This window comes from Saimiri boliviensis, chromosome 6, assembly GCF_048565385.1.
Source record: "Saimiri boliviensis isolate mSaiBol1 chromosome 6, mSaiBol1.pri, whole genome shotgun sequence".
Lineage (NCBI taxonomy): Eukaryota > Metazoa > Chordata > Mammalia > Primates > Cebidae > Saimiri > Saimiri boliviensis.
The window spans coordinates 95,487,297-95,505,254 of NC_133454.1; the positions used below are offsets into that span (position 1 = coordinate 95,487,297).

The 17,958-nt window shown below is 36.9% G+C and overlaps 1 protein-coding gene across 2 annotated transcripts in view; it reads left to right on the forward strand.

Moving 5' to 3' along the window:
• The first annotated feature begins 16,191 nt into the window (after nt 1–16,191).
• The window catches only part of BBOX1 (gamma-butyrobetaine hydroxylase 1), an 81,261-nt gene continuing 79,494 nt past the window's right edge, over nt 16,192–17,958 (forward strand). For both annotated transcript variants that reach the window (XM_010330900.2, XM_010330871.2), the window contains exons 1-2: nt 16,192–16,271; nt 16,443–16,727. The gene's annotated coding sequence lies outside the window, so the exon portion shown is untranslated. The remainder of the gene's footprint in view (nt 16,272–16,442; nt 16,728–17,958) is intronic.

Sequence of the window (17,958 nt, forward strand, 5' to 3'; positions counted from 1 at the left end):
ACCAAGCCCACTTAAGAAAAGCTGGAGCCCAGCCGACTCATGTACTTGTGAGAAATATATAGATAGATCTGTTAGTTTAGCCATTTTCCCATACTGATAAGCATTAGGTTGTCTACCTTTTGAAGTTTTTTAATTCATAAGGTGCTGCAATAAACATCATTTTGCAGATATGATTATGCATATGAAAAACTATTTCTATAACCAGAAAACTAGAAGGGCAACTTCTGAGCCAAAGTCCTCACAGATGGTTAATTTTATATGTCAGCTTACCTGAGCTAAGGATGTTTAGATGGCTGGTGAAACATTATTTCTGGGTGTGTTTCTAAGGGTGTTTCTAGGAAAAATTAACATTTTTGAACCAGTAGACTGAATAAAGAAGATCCACCTTCAGCAATGAGGGTGGAAATCATCTAGTCCACTGTGGGCTCAAATGGAACAAAAAGGCAAAGGAAAGGCAGAATCTCTCCTTTTCTCCCCTTCTGTCTCTCCTTACTTGAGTTGAGACATTCATCTTCTGCTGTTCTTAGACATTAGATTTCCTGGTTCTTGGGCCTTCACATTCACACTTACACCAACACCCACCCCTCACTCCCTGCCACCCCAGTCCTCAGCTGTTCAGCCTGAGACTGGGAGGATGTCATTGACTCCCGTGGTTCTTAGGGTTTCAAAGTTGGACTGAATTATACCACTGGCTTTCCTGGTTCTCCAGGTTGCATGTTGCATATTATGGATGTCTCAACCTCCATGATTGCGTGAGGCAATTTCCATAATAAATCTCCATATGCATATCTGTATATTTTATTGGCTCTGTTTCTCTGAAGAAACATGACTAATAAATTGTCTAAATTCCTTGAAAAAAATATTATAACATTTTATGTCAGCACTATTTACATCCCCACCTACTGGATATGAGAGCACCTATTTTACCATGCCCTTCTGAGTCCAGCTTTAATAATGTTTTAAAATTTTACCAAACTGACAACTAAAAAATAGAATCTTATTGTTTTAATATCAGCAGTTTAAAATGGTGAAGTATTACTATGTGCACACATGAAAAGGTTTCCACCATGTAAGCAAAATAACAAGTATAAAACTGTATGTATCATGATCTCATTTTTTATTACACACACAAATTTACACATGCATCTTGTACCAATGTATATATGTGTTTATACATAGAAATACTTTTATGTAAGTCTATGTACACAATAAAAATCTGAAAAGATAGGTCCCCACATTGTTATCATAATTATGCCTGATAAATTAGTTTGGGGACAGAGGATTAAGAAGAAAACTTAAATTGTGTGCTTTATATACTTTGGTATTGTTTAAAATTTTATAATTATGCAATACTTTGTAACAAAAGAAAGTGATGGAAATAGAAATATTTCTTTAAATACAAAACAAAGATCTTCATTGTTTGGAATTATGTAGCCATAATCTCCATTTAATAATTTCTCTTATTTCCAACCTCGCTGAGATAAATAAATTGCTATCCATATGAGGTGTCACAGTTCATGTGTACCTGGCCTTTACCAGTACTGTTATTTAACTTAGCAATATCAAATATGGTAATTTATAGATTTTAAAAAGTTATCAACATCATTTACTGATAAGGCAGCTAATAATAATCATCTTACAAATTAAAGAGAGATGAAATAAAAAGAAAACCTCATGCTGCATGTATTTGTGACAGAGCTCAGGGAGGTAATCAAGCAATGTTAATGTACTATAAAACAAATGAGTTCCAGATTTCCATTTGTATTTCAGAAGGCGTTAAGTCTCAGAGATCTGTGTTTACCATTTTTAAAGCCATTAATGGGCCAGCTTTTTAAGTAATTTATTAGGAGAGCAAAACAACTTTTCCACTGAGATGTTTTCATATCTTCAGCTTATCTACCTAAAAGCATCTCAAAATTTAAAAATCACTTACACATTTGCAAATCAAGTACACATGTCTGGATGAAGCATTTTTTTAGTGGCTTTTGATATTCAACGTGACATATTTTCAAGTAGGAAAAAATAAATAGTATTTTAAGGAACTGAGATTTGGCTAGCCAAATGACAAACCCACAAATTATTGTTTTTAAAATGCTTTATATAGAGTGTGCTAAGTCTCTTCTCCCACTGTTCAAATCACACAGTGAAGAGTCAGGAGTTGCCGTCTCTGTGCCAACAGTGCAGTCAGAGCCTGGGCAGCTGATTGAAAAATGATTATTAAAAAAAAAGAATATTATAGAAGCCTTTACAACTAAGAACAAATAAAAAGTATTGTAAATACATCTGGATATGGAAGAAATGTGAGATTTAGAATATGGTTTCAAGTAAGCAAAAGACATTAATATACTCTCCCAAATATATACAAGTCTGCCCACAGAATTGCATGCATTGGACCATGTTGTTAAAGAGATTTCAGTGTAGCACATATTTTCTTCCGGTCACATTCTAAATTCATCTTCTACAACAGCATATTGTCAAATCTTAAATCTATTTGCCCAGTCATACGTTGAACTCTTTGATTGAGGTATTCAGCAAATACCTCATAAGTAGAAGAAAGCCTGGAGAGCACTTCATTTTCTAAACAACGAATCAGCCAACAGAATTATCTGTTACTTTATAGAAGAAACTTGATTGTTTACATACAGAAAAGGTTCACATAGGAGATAGAAGAAGATAGCAAGGAAAGTTCCCTTGGGTCTCTCTAGGTTTTCAAGAAATTCCTCAAAGAATGAGAGACATGTTTCACCTTCTGGATCACTTGAACCTTTGCTTTGAGACTCAGAAGACATCAATTAATTTCAAGGTTAATCTGCAAGATTCAGACCAATGTTACAGTGTTGATTGGGGCACCATTTGATAATCATAAGAAAGCATCAGTTTATGACAGGAAATTCATAGGTAACATTTATTCTGTCCCATTTTTAGAATGTTGAGTTAACCTCATCATCAATTTGTTACACATCTTTTTCTTTTTTTCCTTTTCTTTTTCTTCCTTTTTTTTTTCTTTTGAGACAGTCTAGCTCTGTCACCCAGGCTAGAGTGGTGCAGTGGTACAATCTCAACTCACTGCACTGCAACCTCCGCCTCCCAGGTTCAAGCAATTCTCCTGCCTCGGCCTTCCTAGTAACTGGGATTACAGGCATGCACCGCTATGCTTGGCTAAATTTTTTTTATTTTTAGTAGAGATGGGGTTTCACCATGTTGTCAAGGCTGGTCTCGAATTCTTGGCTTCAAGTGATCCACCCATTTCAGCCTCCCAAAGTGCTGGGATTACAGGCGTGAGCCACCATGCCAGCCTGTAACACACCTTTCTGAATGTAGAAATTCTAAACACTAACTTTTGGAGGTGCTGGGAATGGCTGAACTCTACTTTACATCATTATTCATTAATAAAGCTATTTGTTACAATACATGCTTGACATAACTTTGTTCAACACTATGGAAAATCCCTGCTTTGTGTTCAACAGGTGTGTGAAGGCATGCAAGGGTTTGCATATCTAAAACCAAATCTGTATTATACATCACTGGATATTCTGGAGAGTAAAAGTTAAGAATAAATAAGGGCAGGGATAACCCGTGGAAAGAAGTATTAAAAAAAGGGTTTCTGTCTTCTTGTTTGTTTTTGCTTTGTTTTTGTTTTTGTTGTTGTTGCTGTTGTTGTTGTTGTTTTTTAACAGAGAGAGGGTCTCACTCTCTTGCCCAGGCTGGTCTTGAACTGCTGGCCTCCAGCTATCTTCCTGCCTCGGCTTCCCAAAGTGTTGGGATTACAGGCATGTGCCACTGCAAGGTGCTGTCTTTTGAGACTCCTCAGCTTTCCCTCTCACACATTTTACTTGAATCCAAGAGTGGATGTTGCTCCCCTCTTTTCATGTGCTGCTATTCCCTGCATGATCTGATACCTCCCTGTCTCTCCAACTTCATCTCCTCCCATTCACCCCTTTATCACATGTGCATTCACAGTGGTCTGCCTGTTCCTCAGATGCACCAAGCTGATCCTCGACCCAAACATTTTTCCATTGCCCTTTCCCTGCATGGAATGTTTTTATTCTCTCTCAAGCCCTGCTGTTCTCCCTACCTGGAATGTTTTTCACCTCTTCCAAAGGCTGACTTCCACATCATTCAGGTCTCAGCTTGAGTATTTTCCTCATTAAAAAAAAAAAAAAAAAAAGCTTTCTCTGATCAACATGACTAATATCTTTTTATCGAATTTCTCTCCATTCTATTATATCACTAAAATTATCTTATCAATTAATTTACTCATTGTCTGTGTTCCTAAATAGAATAAAAGCGCCTTAAGAAACATCTTGAGAAATTCATAGTGGACTAAACATGCTCATTGAATAAGTGAGTAAATGAATTTTGTAGTCAATTTAGTCTTTTCATTTTTATGTAATGATGAAGAGCTCAGGTTTCAAAGTCAAATTTCTTTGAATCCCAGCCTCTTAACTTATTAGCTTAGTAAACTTGGGCAAGTTACCTAACTTCTCTAAGCTTTACTTTCATCATCTGCAAAGTAGAAATAATAGTATCATTGGGTTTGTGAATATTAAATAAAGTACAGCATAATACATTGACTGATATGTATGTCTGCAATAAATGTTCAATAAACATTAGATACAAAAGAATCCTTCACTCAAAGGATATTTGCATCTGAAAAGATCTCAGGAAGAGGCTAAATTTTAACCAGAAGATTCCATGCCTGGCTACCACAGGTGTACTTTGTTTAGGCAGAGAAGAAATCTCTTTAAGAATAAAGACACATGCACACATATGTTTATTGGAGCACTGTTCACAATAGCAAAAACTTGGAACCAAACCAAATGCCCATCAATCATACACTGGATAAAGAAAATGTGGCACGAATACACCATGGAATACTATGCAGCCATAAAAAAGGATGAGTTCCTGTCCTTTGCAGGGACATGGTTGAAGCTGGAAAACATTATTTTAAGCAAACTAACACAGGAACAGAGAACCAAACATCTCATGTTCTCACTAATAAGTGGGAGTTGAACAATGAGAAAACATGGACACAGGGAGGTGAACATCACACACTGGGGCCTCTTCATGGGTTGGGGGTTAGGGGAAGGACGGCATTAGGAGAAATACCTAATGTAGATGATGGGTTGATGGATGCAGCAAACCACCATGACATCTGTATACCTATGTAACAAACCTGCATTTTCTGCACGTGTATCCCACAACTTAAAGTATAATAAATTTTTTAAAAAGAAGAAGACGAGAACTAGCACTCCTCACATTATACTTTGAGGATAACGTTACCAATGGAGAAACAAGCAGGAACTATCTGTTGCAGGTGAGAGAGGTCAGATTTTGCCAAGAAAAGGTCACTTGGCTGGTGAGTAGAAGGTCTTAACCAGTAGCATTTCCTGGATGAATTTACTATAATCAAATATTGGCCATGCAGCTGAGAAAATATCAGTCTCCCAGGGCTGATAACACTTACTGAGACTGCCTTGCAATGTCCAAACTGAAGCATAAAAACTAGAGGCCATTTGTTGAGTAATTGTAATAACCTGAACTTACCAATGTCAAATATTCATATTAGCCTGAGCAGTCCATTCTTTTCTTCTAAGGAAAAAAAAACATGAAAATTAGATTTTGTTGCAAAAATGGTTTTGGCAAGGGAAGCGATTTGTAGGTCTCAAATGTTACTGGATATGTGCTATAAAGACTAATACTCCCATCTCTACTGCCAAATCCTTGAGCTGGCATGGGAGGAATGCTATCAGCTTTTTTCCTCTAACTCTTGTTTGTAAATATATCTTACATTTCAACTAATCCATTCCCTAGATATCTTAGTATCATTTATCCTGCAGTGGCTTGAGTCTTACTAACTCAGCCAGGTGATAGCATGTTCTATACGATGGAAGAAACTTTTCAGGCACATAGTTACATGATAATTTTCTAGATAATTTTCTACATTTTCCACAACTGCATTTTCAAAACATCCTATTTTTAAGGTCTTATTATGCCTTAGTGCATTCCATGTTTAACTATCTAAGCCTATGTGTTAACACATTTGAAAATTGTCAATGACTGTAAGAGTAATCAGGATTTGCAAATACTGTGACTGGGATATTTTTAAATTCTATTTTTATTGAGTTAGAATTTGCAAACACTGAAGTGCACAGATCTTAAGTGTATGTACAATTTAATAAGTTTTGATAAATATATATTTCTGTGTAAATATCATTACAGTCAAGATAAAGAACATTTTCATTACCCCCCAAAATTCCCTCATTCCTACTTCCATCCTCCCTATCCCCTACAGGCAAACATTCTTTTGCTTTTTCTCACCATAAATTAGTGTTGTCTGTTTTAGGGCTTCCTAAGAATACAAACTTAAAAAAATTTTTTATTTATTATGCTTTAAGTTCTGGGGTACATGTGCAGATCATGCAGGTTTGTTACATACGTATACATGTGCATGGTAGTGGTTTGCTGCATCCATCGCCCCGTGATCTACATTAGGTATTTCTCCTAATGCTATCCCTCCCCAATTCCCCTACCTCCTGCTATTCCTCCCCTAGCCCCCCTCTCCTCTTCCACCATGTGATAAGCCCAGTCTCCCTTCACCTTCTGCCATGAGTAAAAGCTTCCTGAGGCCTTCACCAAAAGCAGGTGCTGGTGCTGTGCTTCTTACACAGTCTGCAGAACCATAAGCCAAAATAGACCTCTTTTCTTTATAAATTACCCAGCTTCAGGTATTCCACTATAGCAACACAAAATGGACTAATACAAGAGGCTTCATCAATTTTAATCCTCAAGCTCATGGAGCAGAGCCCCCTGATGACTCATGATGAGCATGTCACATATGTGAGAAATACCTCTCTTTTGTCTTAAGCCACTAAGTTTTTGCAGTTGTTTATTTACATACCATGACCTAACTTACTACAGCTAATATAAAGAGAAAAACTTCTAGAGTGTCCTCTAGTAACATCTGGTTTTACTTTAGCTTAGAATTATCTCATGTTCATCAACTATAAAATAAGATTAGTGTGTAAGAAAGTGTCTAGGGTGCTTCCAAGTTGCAAATTACTATATACTTCTAACTTTACTGATTATTTCTCTAGGCTCTGACTTTATGTTGATGTTCATATTGACAAATCTATGTTTTCACTCAGCAATCTGTTCCAATGCATTTTTAACACATTTGGGATCTGATCATAGGACTTTTCTTTGGGGAGATCTTTTGGGAAAAGGATTCCTTTTTGATGGTATAAAGAAAAACTCTAAGACAAGAACTTTGCTCATATTTTTAGGGATTTGAGCTTAGAGAAATAGGAGTCAGCAAAAGCGACTTTTTCTTAGGAATTGGTAGGTTAAAAAAAAGCTACTTGTAGTACTGTGAAATAAAAAATGTTTTAAAAAAGTAAAAAAAAAAAAAGAAACAAAGTCTAGTTGCTGAGAAAATATTGAGGAGAGAAAAAAAGGCTCATTTAGGGCATGTAACAACACTGAAATATTTTAGGAGAAAGAAAAAGTCCTCACCAGAGTTAAAACATCTGCTATTAGAAATTACTGAGAAAAGAGCAATGCTTATACTGTGTATAAATTACCAAGCAATGGAATATGTTCACAGATGACAACAGTTTCAAATATAAATTATCACTCATCATTAAGCTTTATTCAATTAGCCAAGCAAACGAGTGAGAGAATGCCACTGCTGAATCTTGCACATGTCTTTATTTCTCATGTGTTCATCTTGAAAACTCAAGACATTCTTCACTGAGGGCAACATATGGAATGACTAAATCTCAAGTATTAATTCAAAGCCATTTTTCTCTCCACTATCCCAGGATACAAAATGCAGCTGAGAACAAAGTCACAGTATAAAACACAGACTTTCTTTCCCTAGGCTCAGATAACAGACATGCAGCCAAATGGAATTTTACCAAACTTTCTAAAATGAGTAACACTGTGTGAGCACTGTTCCCTTGGGAACTTTATGAAAATGAGATACTTATCACAAAGGGTTCTCCAAGAAAAAAAAATCCCTTAAAAATGGGCATTTTACATGACCTAGAAAGGATTGCAGAAAATTACAAATGCCTAGGAACAGTTTAAACTAGAAAACTTGAATTTTCCCTAAATATGATAATAAAAAAGAAATTAAAATTTATTGAATGTCTAGTACTTATTCTTTCAACAACATTTATTGGTTGTAGGTAAGATGCCAAGAACTATGCTTGATGCTTTCATAAAAACTGTCTCATTTAGTCAAGAACTCTGTACAGATTATAGATGAATGGCTTGCCTACATTCACACCACTAACAGAGTCTTTTATGTGAGAAGTATTTAAGAGACTCTACTCCATGCTGGTGCTTTTCTGTGCACTAGCGCCCATCACTAATACTTGGGGACCCAGGATGAGCATAAAAATTGAGATCCCTATACCAGATGTCTAAATATTTAAAATTATAAACACTGGTGTGCGGGAGCCAGCTCTTTCTTACAGGCCATAGGCCTCTCTTCCCAAATTCAAATTTATTAATGTTGTACTGGTAGCTTGAAATCAGCCATGGTGGGAGCAGCAGACCATGGTAAATGGCGAATGCTATAAATTGTCTTTGGTTTGTCTTCAGAGAGCCTTTTGTTAAGCATTTATAAACATAGCACTGCTTATAACAACCTAACCTTTGAATAAAATATGTTCTACTCCTTAACTTTTAAAAATATACCTTCGTAGTTACATGGAAGACCAAGTTTGAATTTAGTCCCAGATTCCTTGTTGTTTCACACCAGAATTTGGCAGGGAAGAGAGAGCCATTCCCTAGAACTCTGGCTCCTCACCTGCAGACTGAGGCCCTAGCTCTCTCTACTTCTCATGACAACCCAAGTTTCATCATACACTGGGAAGGAGTCCACGTGAACCCCTGTGGACAGTCCAGCACACATATTGAAGCTTTGTCTATTTCTATACCACACATACCTAGAAAAAGCTGCCCTAGATCTCCGCCTTGGGCCTAGGGGCAAACATACCAGTGGTACCTAGAAACCTCAGTTGACTGGATGAAGGGAGAGAATACTTACAGATGCTGGAAGCAGATACAAGTCTTTAAGGGTCTGAAATTTCAGGGTCTGGGACCTTAGAGCATTATCCAGAAAAGAAGGATGGTATAGGCTCTGGATGAGTCCCTTCTTATAGATAAATCACCCCTTGGAGAGTGGTGCAGATGGAGGAGGACTCAGAAAGAGCCCTCTAAAACACAGGGCTCAGGATAAAGGTCTTTATTGCCTGATCTAAGAATTGTACTAAATACAGAAGTTTCAAGGGGAAAAATCTATCAAGCAAATGGAAAACAGTAAAAAGCAGGCATTGTAATCCTAATTTCAGACAAAACGGACTTTAAACCAACAAAGATCAAAAAAAGACAAAGAAGATAGTTACAAAATGGTAAAAGATTCAATTCAACAAGAATACCTATCTCAAATATATATGAACCCAACACAGGAGAACCCAGATTCATAAAGCAAGTTCTTAGAGGCCTTCAAAGAGACTTAGACTCACACAGTAATAGTGTGAGACTTCAACATGCTACTGACAGTATTAGACAGATTATCAAGGCAGAAAATTAACAAAGATATTAGACAGACAGTATTAGACAGACTATCAAGGCAGAAAATTAACAAAGATATTTAGGATATGTACACAGCACAGGACCAAATGAACCTGATAGACATCTACAGAACTCTCCACCCAAAAACAACAGAATATACATTCTTCTCATAATGTTATAGCACATAATCTAAAATTTGACCACATAATCAAACACAAAACACTTCTCAGCAAATGCAAAAGAACTGAAATCATAACAACCACTCTTTCAAACCACAACACAATCAATTAGAAATCATAAGTAAGAAATTTGCTCAAAACCATACAATTTCATTGAAATTGAGTAACCTGCTCCCGAATGACTTTTGGATAAATAATGAAAGTAAGGCAGAAATCAACAAGTTCTGTGAAACGAATAAGAATAAAGATACAACATACCAGAATCTCTGGGATACAGCTAAGGTAGTGTTAAGAGGGAAATTTGTAGCACTAAATACATCAAAAAGTTAGAAAGATCTCAAGTTAACAATCTCACATCATAACTAAATAACTAGAGAACCAAGAGCAAACTCAACCCAAAGCTAGCAGAAGACAGGAAATAACCAACATCAGAGCTAAACTAAAGGAGACTGAGATGCAAAAAATCATTCAAAAAAATCAGTGAATCCAGGAATTTATTTCTTGAAAAAAATAATAAAATAGACCACTAACTAAACAAACGATAAAAGAGAAAAGATCCAAATAAACACAAATAGAAACAACAAAGGAGATATTACCACTGGGGGACCCCACAGCAACACAAATAACTATCAGAGAACATTATGAATACCTCTATGCAGACAAACTAGAAAAGCTAGAAAAATGGATATATTATTGGACACATACACTGTCCCAAGAAATTGGAAGGAAGGAAGAAATTGAATCCCTGAACAGACCAATAACAAGCTCTGAAATTGAATCCTTAATAAATAGCCTACTAACCAAAAATAAAAAACCAGATGGATCCATAGCCAAATTCCATCAAATGTACAAAACAAGCTGGCACCATTCCTACTGAAGCTATTTTAAAAAAAAAATGAGAAGAAAGGACTCTTCCCTTACTCAGTCTATGAGGCTGGCAAACAAAGCTGACAAAAATAAGCAATAGTAAAAGAACTCCCTATTCAATATACGGTCCTGGGATAATGAACTAGCCATAAGCAGAAACAACAACAAAAAAACACATCAGGCCAATATCCTTGATGAACATCTATGTAAAAATCCTCACAAAATACTGGAAAACCAAACACAGCAACACATCAAAAAGTTTATTCACCATAGTCAAGTAGGCTTTATCCCTGGGGTTCAAGTTTGGTTCAACTTACACAAAACAATAAGTGTGGTAAACTGAACAAAAGACAAAAACATGATTATCTCAATAGATGCAGAAAAGACTTTTGATAAAATTCAACACACCATCATGTTTAAAACTTCTCAATAATCTAAGTATCAAAGGAACATACTGAAAAATAATAAGAGCCATCTATGACAACCACAGCCAACATTATATTGAATAGGCAAAAAGCTGGAAACATTCCCCTTGAAACCTGGCATAAGACAAAGATGCCCTCTCTTACCACTCCTATTTATAGTACTGGAAGTCCTGGCCAGGGCAATCAGGCAAGAGAAAGAAATATGCATCTATATGGGAAGAGAAGAAGTCAAACTACCCTTTTTGCAGACAAAATAACCCTGTATCTAGAAAACGTCATAGTCTCAGCCCAAAAGCTCCTTAAGCTGATAAACAACTTCAGCAAAATCTCAGGATAAAAATAATCAATGTACAAAAATCACTAACACTCCTATACACTAACAACAGTCAAGCTGGGAGTTGAATTAGAAACTCTACTCTAGTCACAAAAAGAACAAAATATCTATGAATACAGCTAAAAAAATATCTGCAAGGAGAACTATAAAAACACTGCTCAAAGAAATCAGAGATGAAACAGACAAATGAAAAAACATTCCATGCTCATGAATAAGAACAATAAATGTCACTAGGATGGCCATACTATCCAAAACAATTTACAGATTCAATGCTGTGCCTATCAAACTACTAATGACAATTTTCACAAAACTATAGAAAATGCTTTCTAAAATTCATATGAACCAAAAAAGAGCCCTGATAGCCAAAAATATCATAAGCGAGAAGAATTAAGGAGAAGGAACTCCTTCTTCTCCATAGCTGGAGGCATCATGCTACCCAACTTTAAACTATACTAGAGGGCTACAGTAACTGAAACAGTGTGGTATTGGTACAAAAACAGACAAATAGACCAATGGAACAGAATAGAGAGCACAGAAATAAAGCAGCACACCTACAACTAGCTGATCTTTGACTAAGCTGACAAAAATAAGCAATGAGAAGAGGACTCTCTATTCAATAAGTGGTGCTGAGATAACTGGCTAGCCATAAGCAGAAGATTGAAAATAGACACCTTCTGTGCACCATATACAAAAATTGACTCAAGTGGATTAAAGATAAAAATGTAAAACTCAAGACTATAAAATCCCTGGAAGACAGCCTAGGCATACAATTATGACCATAGGAATGGGCAAAGATTTCATGATGAAGATGCAAAAAAAAAAAAAAAAAAAAAAAAAAATTACAACAAAAGCAAAACTTACAAATGGGATCTTGTTAAACTAAAAAGCTCCTGGACAGCAATAGAAACTATTAACAGAGCAAACAGACAACCTATAGAAATGAGAGAAAGTATTTGCAAACTGTGCATCTGACAAAGGTCTAATATCCAGCTTCCATATAAAAACTTAAGCAAATATATAAGAAAAAAACAAACAACATTAAAAAGTAGGCAAAGAACATGAACATTTTTCATAAGAAGACATACATGCAGCCAATAAGCATATGAAGAAAAGCTCAACATCACCGATCATTAGAGAAATGCAAATCAAAACTGCAATGAGATACCATTTCATACCAGTCAGAATGGCTATTGTTAAAAAGTCGAAAAAATAACAAATGCTGGTGAGGTTATGGAGAAAAAAAAATGCTTATACACTGCTGGTGACAGTGTAAATTAGTTCAACATTAGTACAAAACAGTTTGGTGATTCCTTAAAGACCTAAAAACAGAACTGCTATCCAACCCAGCAATCTCATTACTGAGTATATACCCAAAGGAATAATTCTGTCATAAAGACACATGCAAGCATATGTTCATTGCAACACCATTTACAACAGGAAAGACATGGAATCAACTGAAATGCCCATCAATGGTAGACTGGATAAAGAAAATGTGATACATATACACCATGGAATACTATGCAGCCATAAAAAATAATGAGATCATATTCTTTGCATGGACATAGATGGAGTTGGAGGCCATTATCATTAGCAAACTAATACAGGAACAGAAAACCAAATACTTCATGTTCTCACTTACAAGTGAGGGCTAAAAGGTGAAAACAGATGGAGGCATAGAGGAGAACAATAGGCACTGCATCCTACTGCAAGGTAGTGAATGGGAGGAGAGAGAGGATATGGAAAAACAACTAATGAGTACTAGGTCTAATATCCTGGTGAGGAAATAACCCGGGTGACAAAATAATCTGTACAACAAGCCTGAGTTTACCTATATAACAATCCTGCACATATACCCCTAAACTTAAAGTTTAAAAAATTTCTAATTAAGATATAGTTGGCAAATAAAAATTATATACATTTATGGTGTATAATGTAATGTTTAAATGTATGTATATACTGTGAAATCACGAAATCAAGCTAACATATTCATCACTTCATATACTTATCATTCTGTGTTGTGAGAACATTTACTATCTAGCCTCTTAGCCATTTTCAAGTATATAAGGTATTATTATTAACTGTAGCACAGTAGATCTCCTGAACCTATTAATCTTGTCTGACTAAATTTTTGTACCCTTTGGCCATTATCTCCCCACTCTTCTGCCCCAACTCTCACTCCCTGATAGCCACCATGCTACTATATGCTTCTTGGAGTTTGACATTTTTAGATGCCATATGTAAGTGAAATCATGCAGTGCTCATCTTTTGGTGCCTAGCTTATTTCACTTAGTGTATGTCCTGCAAGCTCATGCATGTTGTCACAAATTATAAGATTTCCTTCTTTTTCAGGGCTGAATAGAATTCCATTACACATGCACACACAGGCGCACACACACACACACACACACACACACATATTTTCTTTATCCATTCATCTATTGATGAGCCCAAGCTGATTTGCTTTATTGGTTACTGTGAACAATGCAGTAATGACATTGGTCTAGGCAGTGACTTTTTGTATATGACACCAAACAGCGGCAAAAAAAGCAAAAATAAATGAGGTGGCATCAAACAAAAAAGGTTTTGCACAGCCAACAGTCAACAGGGTGAAAAAATAATCTATGGAGTGGGAAAAAAAAATGTGTAATCTATCCATATGACAAGAAGTATCCAAAATATATAAGAAATACTCAACAGCAAACAACTCAATGTAAAAAAGAAATCTGATTTTAAAAAAGACAAAGAATCTGAATAGACATTTCTCAAAGTAAGACATACAAATGCCCAACAGAGCTATGAAAAAAATGCTCAAATCACTAATCATCATGGAAATGTAAATTAAAACTCAAACTAGAATGAGATGCCACCCTACACTGTGGAATGATTTTCATCAGAAAGACGAAAGATGAATATTAAAGAGAATGTAGGGAAAAGGGAACCCTCGTACACTGATACGGTTTGGCTATGTGTCCCCACCCAAATCCCAATCTCAAATTGTAATCCTCCCCATAATCCCCATGTGTCAAGGGCAGAATCTGGTGGGAGGTGATTGGATCATGGGGATGGGGTTACTTTCCCCCATACTGTTCTCATGATAATGAGTTATCATGAGATGTGATGGTTTTATAAGGGGCTTTTCTCCCTTCATTCATTTGCTCTTTCTTGCCTGCCACCATGTAAGACATGCCTTTGCTTCTCTCTTGCCTTCTGCCATGAGTGTAAGTTTCCTGAGATCCCCCAGGCATGCAGAAGTATGAGCCAGCAAATATCTTTCCTTGATAAATTACCCAGTCTCTGGTATGTCTTTAGAGCAGTGTGAGAATGGACTAACACATACACTGTTGCTGGTAATGTAAATTGATTCAACCATTATGGAAAACAGTATGGTTGTTCCTCAGAAAATTAAAAATAGAACTACCATATGATCCTGCAATCCCACCTCTTGATATATATATATATATATATATATATATCCAGAAGATGTAAAATAAGTCTATTCAAGAGATATTTGCACTTCCATGTTCATTTAAGAAGCTTCTTATATTGGAGAGCAGAATTTGCTTTATTTGTCTATTTGTGAGAATTGACTTTTTATGTGCAAGTCTTTAAATTTTATTAACAGATTTACTTTTTGGTTTATTTGCTGTTTATCATTCCATTAGAAACTATGTTTATGTGGCATCTTCTTGTCAGCAACTTTCTTAAAGCTAATACAGAATTTACCTAATTTATTCCAGTAATTGTCACCAAAGTACAAAGTATAAAGGAACTATTAATTGTGTATATTTCTGTGATGTCATTAATTATTAAAATATAATTATATAATTTCTTCTGGCATACGTATAACTTCAGTTACTGTAAGTTTAAGATGCTGGTCTCATATATGACGGCACCCCACATATACACACCCTCCTCTCATACATGAAAAACAAACCCTGCTGTTGTTTTCACTGGACAGTTGGTGTCAATAATTTGACCTGGAGACTTGGGGGAGGAAAGGAGGAAAGTGGAAAAGAGGCTCCTCTTTTCAGATGCAGAGACACAGTTTAAATTTTATTGTTAAAGGACCTGACAGAGCATCATTTAGGGAGGGGATGCTACCATTCTGGAAGGGGAGATTTCCCATAAAGGAGTCCACCAGACACTTGGGCTGCATTTTTTCTCTCTGTGGTTAGCTCTTGTTCTTTTTTGACTGAGTCTCACTCACAGCCCTTTAAGCCGTTCTGGCAAGAAGCAACAAGTTGTAGGCTGCTTCTACATCTTCCTAGGAAAGGGTGTTAGGTGGGAGGAGGGCAGAGGACTCATTCATCTTTCTCCTGGACCTTAGTTTCTATCTGCAGACTTTCTTTTACTGTAATCTAGACTGTTAAGACCTAGGGCCTGAGACCAGTCCAACAAGCCTTTCCTCTGAACTGGGCTCTCTCCAAGCGTATACCTGGCAGTCAGGCTGTGAATCCTGGTATGCTGCCTACTCTGGCCTTTCCCTTTTGTTGCCCTAAGGGCTGTGTGTTGTGAGTCAAATCACTGGGCAACGAGGTACCTTCCAAAAAGCCCCAAGCTCTCTGGAAACTACTGTCTATTACAGCCGAAACTGCCCAGAAAGGAGGGCATCAGGCTTAGGGAACCAATTACAGTCTTTCTACCAGTTCCTTATAACTACTCAAACTCCCTTTAAAGAGGCTTATATTGGAATATCCTGTTGACAAGTAGATATCACTTCACGTCTGCTGGTGAGAGCTGGTAGCTCCTCCCTGTTAAATGCACATCTCAATGCCTCTGCCCTAAGTGAATTGTGCAATAAACGAGCTGTCATACTGAACAGGTGGGAAAGAAGTGAACTGCTTGTTCACTTGCTGCTATTGCCACTTCCAGAAATAGAAGGTAAGACAGGTGAGAACTGCTTTTCCTTCTAACAAGAAAGATTCTAAACCGAGGCAATGCTTCGCATTGAGTCCTGGGGTTTTGTGGTTTTGGGAACCAGCAGTAGTCTTAGTATTTTCTCTCAGTAATTCCTTCCCCTCTGGGCTATAAAGGCTATTTTCTTTAAAACAGCAGCAGGAGCAGCAGCAACAACAACAAACAGCACAAAAAAACAATGACAAAAAAACCTCCAAGCTCCCTTCAGTAGTTGCTACACCTTCAGATTGAGACATCCGTCCTTATTTGCAAACCTCAGCTGTGTCTGGGGGCAGGGCCACAGTGAAACTGCCAGGAGCAAAAAGGCTTCCAAGGAAAAGTACCACATCAGACTGGAAACTGGGGACAGATCAATCCTGGGATGTGACGGGCTCTCTCTCCAAAGGATCCACGGACCAAAGCTGACAGTTTCTTTACTTGGTGAGTTTTGTGTGGTTGGATGTGTGAAGCATATCTGAGAACAGGTATGATTGAGCTCAACTTCCTTTTCTTCTTATTGGAAGAGTTTGTGAATTGAAGTCTGTGGACTGAGGTGGTCGGGAGCATCCAATTAGAACTCCAGTCACATGTAGCTAACAGCCATGTGGACCGTGCTGGGGATGGTCCATCAAGCATTTGGAATAGGCTTGCTTTTGGAATGCAGTGAATCTGATTGCTTCTTGGCAGCTTCTCTCTCCCAATTATGTTTGGCTTAGTCTGATAGTCAAATTACTTTACAATCCCTAAACTAATCCAGAAAGTATACAGAGGAGACAGAGAGAACACTGTCTAAAAAGAGACTGGGGATGGGCGAAGGAGGGTTCTGGTTGAATTTTCAAAATGTTCCCTGAATAATCCACAACTCATCCCAAGAATGGTAACTGCATATGATACCCTGGCCCTTTGTTAAGCTCAAAAAGCTGACTATAACATGCCTCTTTAAAATACAGACCAATTAAAACGATTGTGCACATTTTCAATTGTTTTGTTCCCTTAGTGAAGCTCAAGAAGGTATATTACAGGTATGGATTTGATTAAAAACGTAAGGTTTCACATAATGAACATATGTTCTAGTTCAAATAATTTAGAAATTTTCCTGAAATCTAAGCCCAGTACTTTGTATTACATCAGAAAACAAAGCCTTGATAATTTGAGCTCCAATTGGAACATGGTGATTCCACTGAAGTGAACCTAAAGTTTCCCTTTGTATAATTTACAAATGAAGTGTTTGCATGAAATTTAATGCTTTAAGCAAGATAGGCAGAATTGTAAACCTGCTTTAGAGAATAGACTGGTTTTTCTAATGGCATTATTTTTGTTGTTATTGTTGTTGGTTTGTTGTTATTTTGTTGTTATTGTTGCTCTGTCGTCTAGGCTGGAATGCAGTGATGCAATCATAGCTCACTGTAACCTCGAACCCCTGGGTTCAAATGATCCTCCTGTCTTAACCTCCCAAGTAACTCAGAGTACAGGTATGCACCACCATGCCTGCCTAATTTTTTTTGGTAGATATGGGGGTCTCACTGGGTTGTCCAAACCGGTCTCAAACTCCTGGCCTCAAACAATCCTGCTCTGGCCTTCCAAAGTTCTGGGATTACAGGCCACGGCACCTGGCCTCTAATTGCTTTATAGAATTCATTATTCACATGAGAATATATTTACAAATTGTTAA